Source organism: Myodes glareolus, chromosome X (assembly GCF_982192425.1).
Source record: "Myodes glareolus chromosome X, mMyoGla1.1, whole genome shotgun sequence".
Classification (NCBI taxonomy): Eukaryota; Metazoa; Chordata; class Mammalia; order Rodentia; family Cricetidae; genus Myodes; species Myodes glareolus.
Genome location: NC_142053.1, coordinates 98,366,761 through 98,385,369, shown reverse-complemented (window position 1 = coordinate 98,385,369; position 18,609 = coordinate 98,366,761). Strand labels below are relative to the sequence as shown.

Sequence of the window (18,609 nt, the reverse complement as noted above, 5' to 3'; positions counted from 1 at the left end):
TCTTCGAACTAGCTATATCATCAAAATGTAAGAATGCAGCCATCTAGGAACGGCTGCTTTTCTTTAAAGTCTATAAGAAGATGAAATGTGAACAATTTACAAATTGATTTCACCACCCGTCTTTTTCAAACTTTGTCAAATTATTTTGATATCTTGGCAAATTCTCTTAAGTAGAATATTTGTATGGCATTTTATCTTTTCAAAACACTTTTACACAGATCATTTAATTACAAATGAACCTCCAGTCTTTTTCTGTGTTCATTTATTCCCCAAAAATAAAATAGAAAAAAATCTTATCATCATAACTAACCATGTAAGAATTCAATGATTCTTTCAGTAACTCCTTATTGAGTGTCTTTCATACTCCAGAGGTCAGGGATACAAAAGCGAATCGTGAGTCCCTGACCCCATTCACATAAACAGTAAGCCAATCAATTAATGTATAAAATAATATCAAGTATTAATAAATGCTACAAATCAACTAGGAGTAGAGAAAGAGGAGGAGTAATATTTTAATAAATATCTGAGTTAGTGAGCAAAAATTGGAGAAGGCGGGGATAATTCTAAAGGAAGTGAGTAGCAGTTTCAAAAGGCCACACAGAACAGAAAGATTTAGAGTGTTCATGGTAAAGTGAGGTACACAATCTTTATCGTAGGAGACAGCAGAATGAAGCTATGCCAGTTATATAGTGAGACAAGGGCCAGATGACAAATAGTTTTGCAGATCAGAGTTTACAGAAGGATTCTGTGCTGTGTATCATAAGACATCACTCACTGTTTTGAGGTTATTTGGTTGCTTTGCGGATAAGTGACAGGAGAAAAGGGTGGTAAAGTCATCTAGAAAAGACATGATGATGACTTGGGCTGGAAGATAAATGATAGATCTGCTGAAATGTTATTTCATCTAAGATTTATTCTAATGGGCGACCTGATAAAATATATGTTACACGTGGCATGGAGTGTGTGCAAAACTCTCAAGGAAGTCTCAGAACCCGATATCTTGAACAAACAGCAGACAGGTAGTGCCACTTTTGTAGGGGAAAGGAACTAGGAAATGCACATGGGGGAAGGCGTCTGGTTGAAGCAAATCAGGTACTCCATTCCTACATTTTGTTAAGACACAGGGCAAGCAGTATGATTCAAAATTTCTCCTCTTCTTACATTTGACAGTCTCAAATTTTGGTTGAATCACAAGAATGGATGTAGGCTAATTTGTACTAGGGTTTTATAATAGTGCATTTTTTTTACTATTAATACCAGAATTCAGAGTTTAGGCTCAGTGACTTAAAGCTGAATTCTCTAAATGGCTATAGGAGCAGATTGGATTTTCCCCAGTGATTTCTCAAGGTCAGCTCAGAACTTAACAACTCTGTTGTCAGTGGGAAGTAACTTCCCCAGTGGTTTTTGGAAATAGCCCAGACTGAGCATTGAATTCAAACAGCTGTTCAAGATGCTGTGTGGGCAATAATCCATTCCTCAGTAGTATCAAAGACCTGTGAGGAGTCCAACCTTTATTCTATTCCATGCTCTTGATTTCAGAGAACACAACTTTTGTTTTAAAAGGCTCCTATGAAAATAAGTCTGAGCAAGGAGTCTGTGAGGCAAAGAAAACATTTTTCAATAAATACTCAGAAATGTTTTCTCATAAGCAATATTTAAAAAACTGATCTCTCTTAAAATGCATTAATTTACTTTTAATTTTGCTTCAATATTATTTTGATACCTTTCTAAATGAATTCAGTTGCTCATATTATTGGCTTTCTGAAACAATAGCAAGGTTTATGAGACCCTAGGATTGTTTCTTTTCAGTTTTATTCAGTAGTGGAGTAAAACTAAGATGCAGCTCTTTTTACTATTTAATAATGACTGCATAGCCATACTCAAAGAATCAGAGAGCAGAACATAGTTGGCAGATGTTAGGAGAATTGTTACTCATTGGATAAAATTTAAATTACAAAAATGAGTGAATTGATATCTATTGTACAACACAATTTCTATATTTAACACTACTGCAGCTTGCTCTTAAATTTTTATTAAAGGGTAGGACTCATGTTAAGCATTCTTATCATAGTTTAAAATGATTACAATGACCTTTTACAGCCCGCAAGTCTGTTTTCATGACTTTTAAAATATTAGTTGGCTCACATGATCATTAAGGGAAGGTTCAGTCTTCCTGATTTTGTTCTTTTTCCTTTGTCTTTATTTTATGAACATATATACATTGATTTTCAATTCTTGATATCATCCTGTAATGTGCCACATTACTGGATCCTTTCCATTTTTCAAGGTCTTGGGTTTGGATTACTTGAGAACTGATCATCCATAAGTCACCATTTGAATAACTATTTCCTATGCATTAGAGACTCAGTGTATTGACCTTTTAAGTGAGGAAGTTTGTGAAGATGGCAGAATCCATTCAGCAACTCTTAAACACAATCAATACAAGAGGCATGCCCACAGGTAAAAATAAAAGTATAGTATAGAATGCCAAAGCTAGTAAATGCTGATGAAATTACAGATAAGACCATCTTAATACCCATGCACATGTTTGTTCTACAGCCATTTATATGAATTACTCTTCTATTGCTGTGATAAAATACTATGACCAAGGCAATTTCTAGAAGAAAGAATTTGGTTTAGACTAACAGTTTTAGAAGGTTAGGATCCATGACGGTAGAGCGGAAGTAGGTGACAGCAGTTGTGTGGAGCAGCAGCCGAGAGCTCGCCTCTTAAACTACAAACAAGAACCAGAGAGAGATCTAACTCTAAATGGTGCAAGTCTTTTGAAACCTTAAATAGTTATCATCATCACCACCACTACTGCTACCGCCACCCTCATGACATACTCTTCCAGGAATGCCCCATTCTCTAACTCTCCCCAGGCAGCCACCAACCTGAGACCAACCATCAAATTCCCAAGGTTCGTGGGGTGGGGGGCGTCTCATTCAGACTACAAAAGCATTTGTTCAATGAGTGTAACTACCATGAAATCACTCAAAACATTAATAGTCATTCTGATATTCTCTTATTCATCTAATGGTATGAAGTGGAGGAAAATCCCCCAAACAGTAGTTCAAACAAACAGCCCTTGGAATGTTTGAGAATAAGCATCTCCTTTAAGAAACCTCTAAGTTTGCCAACCATGGCAGCACATACCTCTCATCCCAGCACTCAGGAGCAACAAGAAGAAGTACTACAACAGTTATGGCAGGCCAGCCATGACTACATAGGAGACACTTTCAAAGCTAAAAAGAAGGAGTGAAGGAAGAAAGGAAAGAAATTGAAGAAAGCAGTGTTTAATAGGGCAGCCATTTTAGGAAATTGCATTCAATTCTTAAAAAATTGCAAAGAACTTTGGATCTGTAACATATAAGCAGGCTCAGAATAAGATGGTCTTGTTTCCAATTCACAGCATTATTTTTATTTCTCTAATGATTCATAAGATGAGACTTTCGCCTGCAGGTCTGTTACTTTTCTATCTAAATAACACACACACACACACACACACACACACACACACTATTGTTCTTTGATTTTTATGATTGGATGACCTCTTGAATTTTGCAATATTTATTGAGGGTGTGGCAAATAAAACCTATAATTTTATCAGTCTGTGTCATGTCGAGTATAAGAATTTGAGAGCTGGAAAATGTAGTTAGCAAATTTGACACCTCATGAATAAGGAAAGGAAGTCTCTGGAGTATTTAATAACCTTTATTAGATAGCTGTGAACAGCTCTGGCCCTAGTAGACTTGTACTCTGGGGCCCCTGCTACTTAGAAATATACTGCATTATAAGATGATTCAGTCAAGTTCTGCAGATCGAGGAGATTATTTACAGTCAATCCATCAGATTACATTCTGAAAAAGACAAATAAGACATTGACACTTAAAAAATTTAGCTCCATGGACACTGCAAAACAACTGAAACACATACATGAATTATTCAAAATATTTTACTAATTCATTGGGAATTTCATACAATGTATGATGTTCACCCTCCATTCCTTCTGCTAACTCCTCTCAGAACTGCTCATACCTCTCTACCCACTTCAACTACATGTCTTCTTTCTTAATGACCTACTGAATCCAATTTATGCTGCCCATATAGCCCTGGTTGTAGGACTATCCAGTGAAGCATTGTCAACCTACTAGAACCACACCCTTAAAATTGTCTCTCCCTCCTCCAGAATTCATCAATTGTCCACAGCTCCTAAATGGAGGGGGTTTATAAACTCCTTCCCCTTCCATGTTAGAATTTTGACTGACTTTGTCTTATATAAATACTGTGCAGGCAAACAGAGGTATACTGTGAGTTCATGAGCACAGCAAACTTATTATGTCTAGAAGAAACTGTTTCAATCTAGTTCTCTATGAATTCTGGCTCTTACAGTCTATCTGCTCTTCTGCTTTGGCCCTTGTGCCATTGTGTGGGAGGGATGTAGATGTCCCGTTTTCAGCTGAGCATTGTACTTGTTCTCTGCACCTTGACTAGGCATGAAGTTCTGACTTAACCACCACTCACTGTATAAAAGAAAAGGACTTCTCTGATAAAGTCTAAGAACTGTAGTAATCTGTTGGTATAGAAATGCACACTTAAAGAGCAGTTGTGAGAGGCAGGGAGGGGAGCAGAGAAAAATGTAGAGCTCAATAGTAAAAGGGCAGTTTGTTACTGTGTCCCTTTGACGGAATATTAGTAGATTATCCCTTAGAGCTCTTGAGCTCCCCAACCATACGTTTTTGACTAGATTTACAATATTAATCCTGAGTTTCCTCTTGTGAAGCAAGCCTTAAATCTAATCAGAAAAAAAAGTTAGTTGGTTACCGCTACACCAGTTGTGTCACAGTTGTACCAACACTGTACAATAACTGTATCTTGCCACAGTTGTCAATGTTGTGGTTCAGTGTCCACATTTAGGTAAGAGTAGTGATGACTTTTCCCTCCAGCATTCAACTAAATACCGTTCAGTTCTATGAAAGTTAACCAACAAGAAAAAAACACCTTGTCAGTACCAACTTGATTTCTCCTTGTCTCATGACCAACATGTGTGGTTTCTTTTGCAATAGGGTTTACCCTCAAATTCTGAGGAATACAAAAACAGTTCAGGTTTTTAGTCTACCTTAAGATTTGTGACATTTGAATTTAAAATATCTAACATGGCCTTCGGTAAACATTTCCTTAACTGCACCTTAATTTACATTGGTAAAGCATTTATTATATAAAAGATGTCCTAATTATACCAACTTAGCTAAATTATTGATTACTCAAAGAAAAAATAAATTCCTGACATTTTCCCTACCTTATAGGAAGCATGTTTAAAAAATAAATATTTTTTGAATTATTGAATAAGCAAGCAGTCACCAATTACTTGTAATATATATATAAACTGTCAATCAAATAACTTAACCTTCAAAAGAAAAGTTGATACTTTGAGCTTTCATACTCCCATATTATTGTAGTAACGTGCTTAGTTTCCATTTATTTTGTAAAACTAGGAAACTAAAGGGGAATAGGTTGATTTAGTATGCCTAATACTGTTTATTTGCACAGTCAAATAATATTGTAATTTCATGGAGATACCCTAAAACGTTAGTGATTGACCCTGATTCTTCCACATCACTGTTTGAGACCTTGGGCATGACTCTCATAGAAAAGTAAAAAGGGAAGGTATGGGGAAGAAAAAGTATTTAAAGTAAATCTCATCTGTTCAAGAGATTTGAGAATTATCTTAACACATAATGCTGATATTTAAATATTGCAAAGATGTAGTCTGTATATGTGTCTGATATCTTTTCACACCAACGTATTAATGAACCAATTTACCTAATCTAGAAGTGTCAACCATAATTTATAGGACAAAATCAGTGATATATATGAGAATATAGCTTCTCAAGGTTCACTCATTGAAATAAAAGAGATGCAGTATCAAAAAAAATCAAGGATCTTGACAGTGAATATTCTTATTTTATTATATCATTTTAAAAACTACTGGTTAATGAATATATATTAGGTGTTGAAATTTTTCGTTTTTTATACATATATATTGTATATTTTATTTTGCTTTTGTTTTGAATTGCCTTTTCCCTCCACATTTCTTCTCTTGTTTGTTTCCATTTTCCAAAAGTTTCTCTTCTTCTTTTGTGATGTATGTAAACATGCATACAAATATGTGTTTTGTACATGTGTATATAAACATTCTCTTGCACACCCTTCTTCCTTATTTTTAGACCTTTTGCTACATTCTTGATGTCCCATTTGTACTTTTATATTCTACATGTGCATGTATATAGTATCATACATAGGTACACATATACAAATATCTATATATGTATGTATGTATTTGGTGTTAGAATGAGGATGCACTCATAGGCTAATATGTGTGAATGCTTGGTCCCCAGCTAGTGGAACTATTTGGGAAGGATTAGACTGTATGGCCTTGTTGGAGGAGTGTGTCACTGGGTGCAGGTTTTCAGGTTTCAAAAGGCTTTCTGGGGTTCCCAGTGTTGATGCTCTCGGCTCTCTCTCTGTCCCTCATGGTTGTGGATGAAGATATGACCTCTCAGATGTTCCAAACTCTGCCATTATGGAATCTAATCCTTTGAAACTGTAAGCCAAATTATATGGTTTTTTTTATAAGTTGACTTGATCATGGTATTTTAGCACAACAATAGAAAAGTAACTAAGAAACTATGTATATGTATAGAGTTTTAAGTCTCGAGTCCACATATGAAAGAAAGCAAGTGATATTTTTTTTCTGGGTCTGATTCATTTTAGTTAATATCATAATCTCCAGTTCTACTTACTTTCCTGCAGCTATTCCAGTCATTTTTCTGCCTAGTCAAATAAAATGTCATTTTGTATACTACCCCATTTTCTTTATCGGGTGATAAAAAACTGTTTTTGGAGAACTAGACTTATTATACATGTTGGCTACTATGCATAATACATCACTGACCAAGTGTGATCAAGTATCTCTGTGATATGTTCCTGCACGTATATCCAGGAGTATTGTACTTGAGTTATATGATATTTCTGGGACTTTGTCTTAGTTAGGGTTTCAATTGATGTGAAGAGACAACATGACCATGACAACTCTTATAAAGGAAAATATAATTGAAGTGGAGATTTATATTTTCAGAGGTTTAGTCCATTATCATCATGGCAGGACTTGGCAGTGTGCAGGTATGACAAGGTGCTGGCTACATCTTGATCAAAGAGCAACACAAAGTAGACTATGACACTGGGAATAGTTTGAGCATAGGAAAATTCAAAGCCCACTCCAACAGTGACATACTTTCTCTAATAAGGTCACACCTCTTAATCCCCTTTGAGGGACATTTTCTTCCAATACTCCACGTGGTAGATCTATGTTAAAATAAAACTATTTTATTATATTTTGAGAATTTTATGCAAAATATTTTGATCATTTTTACCTTCTCTTCCCCTTACCTGTTCCCAGGTCCAACAATTCTTCAAGCCCTGCCCCAACATTGTGTCCTTTTTAAAAAGGGCAAGAAAACTATTTTATTATATTTTTAGAATTTCATGCAAAATATTCTGATCATTTTTACCCTCTCTTCCCCTTACCTGTTCCCAGGTCCAACAATTCTTCAAGCTTTGCCCCAATATTGTGCCCTTTTTGAAAAAAGGGCAATGCCACAGCAGATGTCCTCTTCTAGATCTTACACTGTTCTCACCAACTATTTTTTAATGTGAAACTTTTATATTAATCTCCATGGCAGCTGGAATTGTTTATAGTCCAACCAATAGAATACAAAGATTCCCTCTTAGCCACATCTTCACTAGCACTTATTTTTATTCGTTTTCTTAATGATTGTCATTTTTAATGGAGTTAAGGTCAATCTCATTTTTATTTTAACTTCTCTGGTGGCTAACAAAGTTGAGAAGGTTATTGTACGTATATTGGTCATTTGTGTTTCAAAATCTTTTGAGAATCTTCTGCTCACTTCACTAGTCCATTTCTTTAGTGAGTTGTTTTATTTTCTCTTGTTCGGTTTTTAGTTCTATGTTTACTCTGAATGTTAATCCTCTGCCATATGTATTGCTAATGGACATTTTTCTACTTAATACAGGATGTCTTTTCACTTGCTTGTTTCTTTTGTATGACAGAAACTTTTGAATTGCATGTATTCTTATTTGTCAATTCTTGGCATTATTTCATGAGCAAAAAGCATCCTTTTTAATATAAATTTCTTGCCTGTGACTGTATCTTTTTTAATATACCTTTTATTAAATCTGTTTGTCAATTTCCTGCATATATAGTACACTCTTTTACTCCTGTCCACCACCTCCTATCTCGCTCCTTTCTTTCTCATCCCTGCCTTTTTCCTTTTCCTACAAGTCCCTGACAAAGTGTATATATATATATACTGTTTTGTGACTCACTGAGTTTAATCAGTGTCCCCCCTGAACCATGATTAACTGTTGACAGACTTAATCTTATATAGGCCCGTTGCAACTTATATCTCCATCTTGAAATGTGTTCTCTATTTTTCCCATAAATATTTCATTTCCACATCTTATACTAAGTTATTTGATCCATTTGTAGTTACTTTTTCTGTCACTTGAGAGGTACCAGCATATTTTCATTCTTTTACTTGTGAATATTCGTTTTCCCAGCAGTACATTTTCTTTGTGGAGGAAAGGTTTTATTTTGCTTGCACTTCCAGATCATATTCAGTCATTGGAGAAGTCAATGGCAAGAGCTTCTGCAAAGATCATGGAGGGGAGCTGCTTATTGACTTGTTTCTCATGACTTTCTCAGTCTGATTTCTTAAGGAACCCAGGACCACCTACACAGGGATGGCACCACCCACCATAGGCCCTTACAAATGGATCACTAATTGAGAAAATGCCTTATAGCTTGAGCTCCTGTAGCCATTTCATCAACTGAGACTCCTTTTTCTCTGATGACTCTAGCTTGTGTCAACTTGACACACAAAAGCAGCCAGTAAAACTGACCTCTTGTTAACTTGACACAGAAACATCGCTATTAAGCCACAATTCTTTCTTTGCTATTCATTACCAAGATCTCACATTAAAAACATAACTTTAAAAGTCTCACAGTCTTTACAAATTCAAACACAATAAAAATTTCCATCCCTTTAAAATAGCCAATCTCTTAAAATGAAAAGTCTTTTAAAATTCAAAGTCTCTCAACTGTGGGCTCCAGTAAAATATTTTCTTGACTCAAGAGAGAAAGATCAGAGCATAATCACAATCAAAGTAAAACCAAATTCCTACTGTTCAACGACTATGATCCATTCATTATCTACTAGATTTCCCCAAATGACTTGGGTCATTTTTCCAGGTCTGTCTTCTGTAGTACACACACAGCTTATCTTCTTTGCTCTGGATGACTCAATTCCACTGCTTTTGCTCTTTGTGGGGGTCATCCCATTGTACTGGCATCTCCAAAATGACGGGTTATTCTACTACAACTAGGCTTCACTTTCCTTACTAGCCTCTCATTGGATTTCTTCATAGTGTCAGGCCTCAATTTCTTTGTATGGCTTCTTCAGTCCTGGGACTTCAACTGCCACTGGTGCCGCATCTTCACCCAAGTTCTATGCTGGCCTCTTACAGTACCAATCCTCAACTGTTCTCTATGACACTTTCATTCCTTCAAAATCAGTATCACCTGGGTAACCTACACATTACCAAATCCATCTCCCAGCATGAGGTACCACCTTTGCAACCTCTGGAACACAGCCCCAGCAGTACATTTTTAAAGGACCAATTTTTCTTCAATATGTATGTTTGTTGCCTTTGACATAAATCAAATGTATCCAGCTACATTGAGAGATATTTGGGTATTTTATTTCATTGACCTCATGTCCAGGTATAATATGAACACATTCTTGAATTCCGTTTTAATAAATGATATTGAGAATCTTTTAATCTGTGTTCACTAGGGAATTGAGCTATAGTATTGTTCTTTTATTTTATTCCTATTCATACTCAGTATTACTATAATTCTAGTTTCATTGAATGAGTTCAAAGTTTTCTTTACCTTCCTAGTATAAAAAACAGTTTGAGAAGGATTGATGTTAGCTCTTCTTTAATTTTGTTAGAATTTGGTAGTGAAAGTTTCTACCTAATTGGTAATTTCTATATTCTTTAAAATTTTGATAGAATTGCTCATTTATTTGCTAGGAGATTTTTTTCTCTTTCACTTTCATTGTTATTGTCTGTCCTCCTTAAGGTGTTTGGTCTTATAGAATTAGTTTGCTATCTAGTGTATTTCTCTCTCTCTTTTTTCTCTTTGTTTTTTCCCTAAAAACTCAAGGAATGTCATTCAATTATTTTAGGTCCCTAATTTTTTTAATGTAAGCATTCATAGAAACTTTCCTTCTGAAAGTACTTAGCAGGAAGTTGTGCTTTTGCTTCCATGTAATTCTAAGAAATATTGAAATTCCTCCTTAATTTTTTTCCTTCAGTAAACACTAACAAATGTACTTTCCATTTGTCAAGTGTCTGTGTGGTTTCTGTACATTTCTTGCTGTTGATTTCATTTTATTCCACTATGATCTGGTAAAATAGAAGAAATTATTCAAATTATTATATTTTATTAGAACTTTCTTTGTGGCCATAAAAGTAGTTTTATTTTAGAGGCAGTTCTATGAACTTTAGAGAATAATGTACACTTTTTATCTGTTGGATGGAATATGCTTGACTGCCTTCTAAGTTATTTGCTCTCAGTGTAATTTAGATGTAAATTTCTTTGCTGATTTTTAGTTTATGTGAAATATGTAAATGGGGTATTAAAGCTATCCACTCTTATTTTATCATAATTCATCTGGTCCTTTATATTAATTAGTGTTTACTTTATTTACAAATGCCTCAACTTGGGTACCATTTGTAAATGGAGGTTTCTGTCCTGCCTAGTTCCTCAGTCATTTAGTCCCAAAGAAACACAGAGGCTTATATTAATTATAAACTGTTTGGCCTATTAGCTTAGGCTTATTATGAATTAGCTCATACAACATAAATTAACCCATAATTTTTGTCTATGTTTTTCACGTGGCTTGATACCTTTTATCCATGAGGCATTCTCATCTTGCTTCCTCTCCCTCTGGGTTGACTACAGACTATGCCTTTCCTATTCCCAGAATTCTCCTAGTCTGGGCATTATTACCTATTCTTCCTTCCTGGCTACTATACAATCACCATATTATTAAAACAATAAAAGTGACAAATCTTTACAGGGTACAAGGGCATATTTCCACACCACTTTCCCCCTTTTTCTTTTTCAAAACAAGAATTTTGAATCTATTCTCCTTTGCTTAGATTTTCTCCTGACCATCATTCATAACAACTTGTAACCAACACTCTAAACAAAGACATACATCCATACTCCATTATTTTGGAAATGTGGGCATAGTTTCTAGGCTACTTCCAGCTGATTTCTGGTGCTGATAATTTTATGGGGACCCAAAGACTATTTAGGATTATGGTCAAGTCCTAACTAGAGTATTCCTTGAGGCTGCATCATCTCAGTCAGCAATCTTAAAGCTGTTCTGATTGTAGAACACAGAGGAAACTGCAACAGAGGTGATCTGAAAAGTTGGATCATCTGGGCCATCTGTTTCCATTGGAGATTTTTCAGGGAGTCTTCTTCAATCAAACCTTATATTATTTTAGACATCCTTGTGGACTCCTGGAAATTTCCCTAGCAACAGGGTTCTCATTAGCCCCATAATGACTGTCTCTTTCATTACTCTCCCACTCCGCCCTCCCTAATTCAAACATTCCATTTTCTCATGCTCTTATTCCCCCATTCCCTCCCCTTTTGTGCCCCTGCCCCTAGTTTACTTAGAATATCTCATCTATTTCCCCTTCCAAGGGTGATATCCATGTGTCCCTCTTAAGGTCCTCCTTACCTGGCTTCTCTGGAGGTATAGATTGTGGTCTAGTTATCCTTTGCTTTACACCTAATTTCCACATATGAGTGAGGATGTACCATGTTTGTTTTTCTGGGTCTGTTTTCTCACTCAGGTAGTTTTTTTTTTCTAGTTCCATCCATTTGCCTGCAAATTTCATGATGTCATTGTTTTTAACAGCTGAGTGACACTCCATTGTGAAAATAAACCACATTTTCTTGATCCATTCTTTCATTGAAGGGCATCTAGGTTTTTTCCTGGTTCTTGCTGTTATGAATAATGCTGCTATGAAGATAGTTGAGTAAGTGTCCTTGTAGTATGCGTTCTTTGGGTATATTCCCAAGAGTGGTAGTGCTGTGTCTTGGGGTAGATTGATTCCTAATTTTCTGAGAAATCCCCATACTGTTTTCCAAAGTGACTGTATGAGTTTGCACCCCCTCCTGCAGTGGAGGAGTGTATCCCTTACTCCACATCCTTTCCAACATATGCTATCATCGTTTTTTTTTATCTTAACCATTCTGACACGTATAAGACAGTATCTCAGAGTTGTTTTTATTTGCATTTTACTGATGACTAAGGATGTTGAGCAATTTCCTCACCTAGTTCTCTTTAATTCAGTGATACAAGAACTACAAATATCCATCCTAGAACAGTAGTATGCCACCAACAATTAATGTTCAACTTTTATTACATGAATAAATGGAAGAGTAGTCATGTATCAATGTTTTAAATAGCATTGCAACTCAAAGTTTGTCTACATAATATAAAGCATTATCAATTTGTTTGGTCTCTTATTATCTAGAAGCAGCATCTTTCTTTTCACATATTTCTCTCATATCCAGTTTGTATTTAGTCCATGTCTTCTTGAATTGTGATGATAGAAACAATTAATCCTGTCTTCTAGCCACTTTCTTTAATTTCAAGAAATGGTGTGAAACTAACAGTGCTTATTTCTTTGTGGTGACAGAAATTCATTTGTCTTTCCGTTCAATTCATTTTAACCCTCAGTGACTCACATTTAAGAAATGAAATTTTATATCTGTGGTATAACTAAGCCCTTAGCTACAACTCAAGTGGCAAGCTAGTGGTCTCTCATAGTGGATGACCACCGTTAGCCTTGAATTATTTTATCTCTGCTTTCCACAGTGGAATTTCACTATCACATATTTTAGATTTTTTTTTCAGTTTGTTGTGACCTTTAATATAAACTCCTATTCTACAGATGTTGCTACAACAGTTATCTCCAGCTTGTTCTATCCAGATCTGTATTGTGCCTAATTATTTATATTATGTTTATTCCTGTTTGTGTGATTAACTATCCTGGTTTTCCAGAGTTTGTCTGAATTTCCTGGTGTAGTCCTCATTTTAAGTTACACACTTGTCTAGCATCTTATTGCATGCCGGTACTCTCAGCCCTCCATTCAGAAACTCAAAAGTTTGAGTCAGGAGGATCAAGGATTCAAAACCAACCTGGGCTACATAATGCAACTCTGTCTCAAAAGACAAATGACAAAAGAATATATAGAAACAACATTGAAAGTTTAACCTCTTGAAAACACTCTGTGTAATACAATATATAGTTAGTTTATTACTAGCTTTAGTCTTTCATATTCAAGTCCCTGTTCTTTTAAAAAGCGTCTTTTCCTTCCTTTCCTTATCATTTCTGACTTGCTGTTCTGTCCTCCCTCTTTTTTTTCCTTTAGGTCAAAATATATTGTTCAAGTAATTTCCACTAGAGATATCTATTTCCTTTTCTGCTCTTTCCTTGACTAAATGTCTGTCTCAGGCTCTCAACCAGTCCAATGAATACTATTTATTGCAAATCTGTCTTTGCCTCTATGAATAACCTTCTTAAAATTCTCATGAGTGGTTTTAACCTCCTTATATTTGGCCTCTCATAACATTCCATTTTTTCTTTATGTTCATTAAATACTGACATGTAGGCATTGAACATATATTAGCTAAATGAGAAAATGACGTTTAGATAATTTTCTCCTACAGACTTTATTTTTTGCTGCTAGAAAGAATTCTATGTCTCCAAGATTTCCCATATACAGAATGCCCACCCTCATCTTAGTATGATTATAATTTTAGACTGTATTAATTTTATCTTGAATATACACATGAGGTATTCTGGATCCAAGACAGATTTTTTTAAATTGCCTTACAATAAATAGTCTTACCGCTTCTTTCTTTCCTAATGACATGCCCTAGGGCAACAGGGTACATGTTGATAAAAATCTTTACATGTGAGTACTTTGTTGCTCTATAGGCAAGAGACCAAAGATTATACGGGTGGAGCCAGCTGTCCTCCTCTCCAAATACATCTCCTTGGAAACATAATAAGCCTTAATCTAACTCTGATTTTCAAGGAGTTATCTCAATGCCCCACATGCCTCAGTTTTTACAATCTAGAAATATTTCCAGACCCTGGGCTTTATATATTTTGCTTATAGCCCACTAGAGTCTTTTTTCTGACAACTAGAAATTTAGTCTAGCAGTCTACCATATAAGACCTTAACCATTTGTCCTTCGTAGATCAGAGAAAATTGAAAAATTAATCAGGCAGATGGTACACATCTAATTTGCATGGGATGGGAAAGTTCTCAGCAGGCTAAAACCATTAGAGGTGCATAGAGTAATCCAGGAAAGTTTATTTCCTTACACTTAGTTAAATTGTACCCAGAATTCACTCATCTACTCAATATAAATCTATGAGTCCTTCTTGCTCCTTCACGCAGATGTATTTTACTACCATGTCTCCTTTTCTCTTCATACTCTGGCTCTGGGTTGCATTCTCACAATCATTCATGAAATTCTTCTTTTAGTTACCTCCAGTTAGTTTTCTTCTGAATTCTACTTTTACCCTTCTCCATTTCATGCTTTACAGAGGAGCCCCCTGTATTATGTGTGGGAAATATATTTTAAGACTGCCCCATGAATGCCCAAAACTCTATGTACAATGTGTTACTTCTTTATGCATGCCTGACTATGGCAAAGTATAAGTTGCATGGGAGGCTGAGGCAGGCAGATTTCTTAGTTCAAGGCCAGCCTGGTCTACAGACTGATTTCTAAGACAGCCGGGCTATGCAGAGAAACCCTGTCTCAAAAAATAAAAATATATAGCAACCTCTGCATACAATGTTTTTAATTTCCTTCTCAAGATGAGCATCTTCAGGGATAGAGAGATGGTTCAATGGTTATAACCACCTTCTGATCTTGCAGTAGAAGCAGGTTTGGTTCTTGGTGACTCCCAACCACCTGTGACTTCAGTTACGAGTGATCTAACACATTCTTCTGTTTTTCACAGGCACCTGCACATATACAACACACATATGCAGACTCAGGACCACATACATACACATAAAATTAAAAGAAGTCTTATTTTAAAATGAGACACCTTTTCATTTCATTTAAAGGAACCACTTTACAGTTTCTCTTTGTTTTATCTAAACTTTTGAACGTTCACTGATACTTGAACTCTAGCACTGTGATATCTTGACAGTTAATCACAAACTGAAACGGCTACAAAGAAACTAATGGGTAGTATTAATACATTCAGTGTGGACACGCTGTATATGTAATTATTGATGCCATAAGTGGATGTGACAAGGCCATACAATATTTACTCATGCCACTCAGAGTAACTCGCTGTTTTAAATTTATAAATTATCTATTTGCAGTTTTCTGTTTAATATTTTCAGAGCATAGATGACAACAAGCAACTAAAACTGTGAGGTATTTAGTCATAGATAAGGGGAAACTACTGTGTTTGTTTCACTTTTCCCCACTTTTTTATTATCTGTTTGTTTTGGAGGACTGATCTCGTATAACCCAGACTGGCCTCCAACTAGCTATGTTACAGAGGATGGCTATAAAATTCCAATCCTCCTGCTTTTTGTTGGAACTAATTACATGTGCTAACATGCTGTGATTGTTTGCTGCTGGGAATCAACTAGGACTTCATGCAAGCATTTTATCAATAAGGCCATATTCCTAGTCATTGGGGACATCTTTTTCCTTTATTTATACACATATGTATTCCTGAATTTAACCTTCTCTGTCTCTATAATGTGACTTGCATGTATTTAGGGCTGACCAGTTGGCATCAGACAATCAATTGGGGTGCTCTTCCCCCCAGGGAAGACTGTCTTCCATTCCTAGCATTCCTCAGTGTAGTACTTTTGTGTAGGGTTGAAGCCACTTGCTCTTTTCCCCATCCACTTTGGGATGTCTGTGGGTACCATCCTTCTTCAGTTCATGTTTGGGCAGTTACACTGGTAAGATGTTTCTCATTTTAGCTTTAGGCATTACTATGAGATACAATCTCACCGCAAACCCCTGATTCTCTACCTCTTACCATCTTTCCATTCCCTCTTCCACATTCATTCCTTAGCCTTAGATGCAGGAGCTGTTTTGTAGATATAGCCATTGGGATTGCACTTCACAACTCTGCATTTTGATTCATTGTGGTTTTCTGTAAAGGTCTCTATCCATTGTGAAGTAAAGTTTCCATGATAAAGAGTAAGGACCACATTCCCCAGTGGGGCATAAAGATAAATATTTAGATTGTAGTTACGGATTAGTAAAATGGTGGTTGTAGATTCTTCCCCATGATCCATGATTTCACTATCACTGAGGAGTTGACTAGGTTTGCAGGACCAGGCAAGATTTCCCTCTAACTGAGTTGGTCTTGAGTTCAAGTACAGTACTGCTAGTTACCACCAATTTGTATGTGGCACTGTTACAGCCCTAGGGTTATGATGCCATTCTGGTCTTTGTTGTGGTTCACAAACATCATAGCTTGATACGACTGTATACCTCCCCTCCTTTATAAGGCTGAGAGTCTTCTAGTATAAGAAAAGCTAATTCTCAGGGAAGAGATTTGCAAGTCAGTGCCAGCAGTGGGGCTGTTGTGTCCTGGGTTTGAAGTGTTAAGGGACCGTAACAATAGGATCTTAACTATCACAAGTAATAACTTGTGATGTTACAAGATTCTCTTAGACAGCCCTGACCAACAAGGCAAAAGTTGGCTTTTTAGGACTAGTGATGAGCATTTTGTTTGGTTGTCTTTGACTCTTGAAGAGATTGTCAGCACAGATGCAAAATTTTTATTTAAACAATATATGTATATTCATACACTGACTGATGTGTTGTAAAAAAAATTAGGTTCCTCGAAACCTTTTCACATGTCTCTATTGTTCTGTTAACCCCTCATTTCTCTGTTCAAAATTTATCTTTCTTCCTTTCCTTCCCTCACCTTTTTTTCCATTTCCTCTCTCAGATCACTTCTACCCTGCCTAAACACTCATGTACCCATGTCACTGCCCTTCCTAAATTTTTTCAAAGGCTCCTAATTACTTACAAATAGTGAGTAAACTTTTCACGAGTCTGATGCCCAAATTCTTCCTTAAAACTACACTATATTTCTGTATAATGAGAGTGCCTTACTTCAACTCCAATAAGTCTCTCCTTAGTCCTAATTTTATAGAAGGGAAAGCCTGTCTGGAGATGGTTATACATACGATCTGGTGCTTTGCCACATGTCTCTCTACATGCATAGTTTTCTTCTTTGAATGTCCTCTAATAATTCTTCCCTAACTCATGTTTATGCTTTAGAACTCTATGTACTTAAACTCTTCTAGATATCTTTCCCAGGCCATATTTAACTTATTTATATGTTTAACTATTCATGGAATACAGCAATTTACTAAACATAGGCACCAATGTACTCTAAACTTTTTGTTTCAAGTCTATACTATAACTACTTAGATGTACAGGTTTGCTATAGGGAGTCACTCTTTATAATTAGCAAAGCCAGTATCATGGTTCACTCCATGTATACAGACAAATAGAGAGATAATTTGCTTGTACTTGTGAATGTTGGATTATAAAAAAATACAACCCTGCAAGCAGAATCTACACATACATATACAGGTACAAAATCGTGTGTGTGTGTGTGTGTGTGTGTGTGTGTGTGTGTGTGTGTGTATGGGAAGATGCACAAAAACACATACTCAGAAATCATATGAAATATTATACATAAAGCTGGACTTCTGTGTAAGTAAAGTAAATAATCATTTTCCCAGTGTGATTTCAAGGACACAAGAATAGTCTACAATATAGAAATTGCTTTTCCATCTGCCGACTGAATCCAAATATTCCATTATTTTTATTCAGACACCTTGCCTCTCTCTTCTGGATTGTAAATAACCTTGACAGATCGATTATTGTATAAAATATCAAACTCAGAGTTATTTTGAATGGTGAGCACCACTAAGATTTTACCAACAAATATGTTTTAATACAGTTCTGAGGTACTTTTTTTTTATCAGCTATGTCTGAAATTTAAAGGAAAACACCACTGTGTTTTTCCAGTGATATAATACGACTTAAGCTCACTTGACAGCATTGCTAAAAATAAGATAGAGTTGGAAAAGGTACATAATTAAGCCATGTCAGAGGAATAATTGTTATCATTATTATTAATAAGATACATTATTATGTGATACTTAATATCTTTTATTAACGTGGTCACCCATGATATAATAAAATCTGGGTCAGTAACTATATTTTATATTTTTTAATATTAATTTATTCTACTATTACACTGTGCCTCACTAGATTATGTAAGACTTTAGCGTTTTCCCTCCACATGTAGAGTGTTTCTTTTATTTTCTTTGATTTTTTCATTCTTTGGTTTTGG

The 18,609-nt window shown here is 35.6% G+C and overlaps 1 protein-coding gene across 8 annotated transcripts in view; it reads left to right on the top strand.

Moving 5' to 3' along the window:
• The window catches only part of Dmd (dystrophin), a 2,257,783-nt gene that overhangs the window by 1,886,056 nt on the left and 353,118 nt on the right, over nucleotides 1–18,609 (top strand). The window lies entirely within an intron of this gene.